Genomic DNA, 2,565 nt, shown 5'->3' on the forward strand with positions numbered 1-2,565 from the left:
TTCATCGTCTCATCCATCCCGATGGAGCTAGACGCACTAGACCACCTGTGTGTGTTCCAGCTAAATTACAGCTTCCTGTTGGGACGAGGTCATCAAACATTTAATAACCCAATCAACTGGCTCCTCTAGAAGTTTTCTTGAGTGTCGTTTTACACCTCGGTTCTCTCAGCTTCAGATATTTATGCAGATATCTGTGATTTTCTTCAGAATTGACCTGCATAATGCAAAGCTCCTAGTCTTAACTGTCTCCCACCCAAGACACAGGAGAGATCCTCACTCGCCAGACCTTCACATTTTGTCCTCTGAGAGTTAAATTAGGTGTATCAATGTTTCAGGTGAAAATGAGGCAGCACTGGTGCCGCAGCAGTAAGAGGAGAGCAGGATTTACAGGCCTCGCCCAACAACACTGAACCCAAAACACTGTCAGATTAAACAAACCAATGCAGAAACTGCCTCCTGCATGGTCAGACCATGAATTTTTTTTTTTAACTGAAGTAGCTTTGTGTAACTTTTTATCTCAAAATCTAAGACCCTAAAATGTCTCTAAATAGTTTTCCTTTGATATATTTTGTTACGAAAAAGATCAACTCAATCTGGAAACAATCATTCAAGGGTGATTTTTTTTTAATTAAAGGTGTGGATATCCATTAAAGAAAATTATATTAATAATAATAACTGAAAAATATAATTATATAGGGAGTACGAATCTCCATGGAAAACAATATTAATAACAACAACAACAATTGAAAAATTGCATTTAATCACTAACATTTTTTTTTCAGTAGTCAGATAAAAAATAAAAAACTTGCATTTTTCACTCTTCCTACATGACTATAAAAGTAATTATTAATGTAATGATTTTTATTGTTAATATATTTATTTTATTTTAAAATAGAATTATTTATATTAACACATTAATAACTAAAATCTAAAATATTAATATGGGTAATAATAGCCTGTGCAATGTAGATTTCAGAGTGAAGCTTGGCACTGTGTTTATTTGAAGTGAAGCTCATGATAAAGTGTTTCGGTGTCTTATTAAATTTGATAATCACACTAAAGCCAATTTCTGATTGTAATTCAATTACTGGAGGGACTTTACCGTTAAACAAAAAAAGCACCTTTCACACAGGCTACGTCGTTGTATCTGTAAATTTGGTGACATCATTAACCAGAAATGACCTCTAAACAACTGCCGTTTTTGTTGATGTTTTCATTTTTGTGTTAAATGTTCAACATTTACACAGCTTTCTTTTGGCCCAGAGAAATGGTGTTGGATGACTTTAGACATTGCTTCCGTAAACAGCACGCAGTAAATGTGTCATGTGCCTTTGGGATGTTCTGAAGGGCCCAGAGTTGAGTCTTTTTAAATGAAAGTCTTCTTTTAGTCTTTGAGGTCAGTCCATATCAGTGGTTTTAAAATTGTTGGTCACAAAGAGGAAAAAAGTTTGTTACTAGTTTGTTGTGGGCATAACTACATTTTTGTCACACAATGCACCACAATTATGTTACAGATCAGTGTTTCTTGCATAGCTTTATCCATTGGCTGAAAGTCTTTCAATGGAGCGTTCTATAGTTTGAATCAATTATTACAGGGGTAGCATCCTGTTTTTGGTTACAGAGGGCAGTTCTGTCACTCATAATTACAGTAACTGTAACATATGGAGTTCACCTCTGAAAATCAGTAGCATTTGGCTAGTCATGTGATCTCAACATCTCATCTAGACTGAGTCGGCAACATTTATTGTTGCAATTTATGTGCAACATCCCTTGATGAAAGATGACCGTAACCTTTAACAGCTGTTCCTGTGGTAATGACTTCCTCCTCCTGCCTGGTATCAGATCAGTGTTTCTGAAGCTTTCTTTTGCAAAACTGCCTGCTTTTGTATCATGACGACATCCAGCTACATGAGAACATTTATAAAGACGATATACAGATACATTCCTCTGAATCTGATATCAAATTCCTATATCTACACCTGTATGACACTCAGCTGCTGTCCTTGAATACACACTTAAAGAGACAGTAATGCTCAAATTTACCCAAAGAATATTGGTAGCATAAATAGTTTTGGGCACCATTGACTTCCCTATTGACAAAAATTACTATTATTGTCAATAGGGACAATATATTGTAATTACTGTTATTGTCTATAAAAGTAATAATATTAATGTATAAATGTTAATGTCATTTTTGGGACGTGTCTAAGAAAGCTGTTTTGTTGTGTATCACTTTAAATGCAAATGAGCTGCATATTCCCGTCCTGTCTCGAGAACGCGGCGTAGCTTATATTTCTCTGCTTTGTAAGCTAACCACCATAACGACAAAACATTCACAAAGCGGTCTGGAGTAAAATAATTTGAGCAGACAAAAATGTATTTAGGTAGATATTGATGTGCATTACCAAAAATAAAAGTAGCCCGCTGTGTCCTCAGCGGCTCAGATGTTGGGAGAAAATAGCGACTCTTATGTTCAGTCTTACATCCAAACGGAGCGCCGCGATTGCTTACGCAACATTGGTGATGTTACAGCTGGCCGAAGTCAACTCATTGAGGGCGGAAACT

Source organism: Carassius auratus, chromosome 20 (genome assembly GCF_003368295.1).
Source record: "Carassius auratus strain Wakin chromosome 20, ASM336829v1, whole genome shotgun sequence".
Lineage (NCBI taxonomy): Eukaryota > Metazoa > Chordata > Actinopteri > Cypriniformes > Cyprinidae > Carassius > Carassius auratus.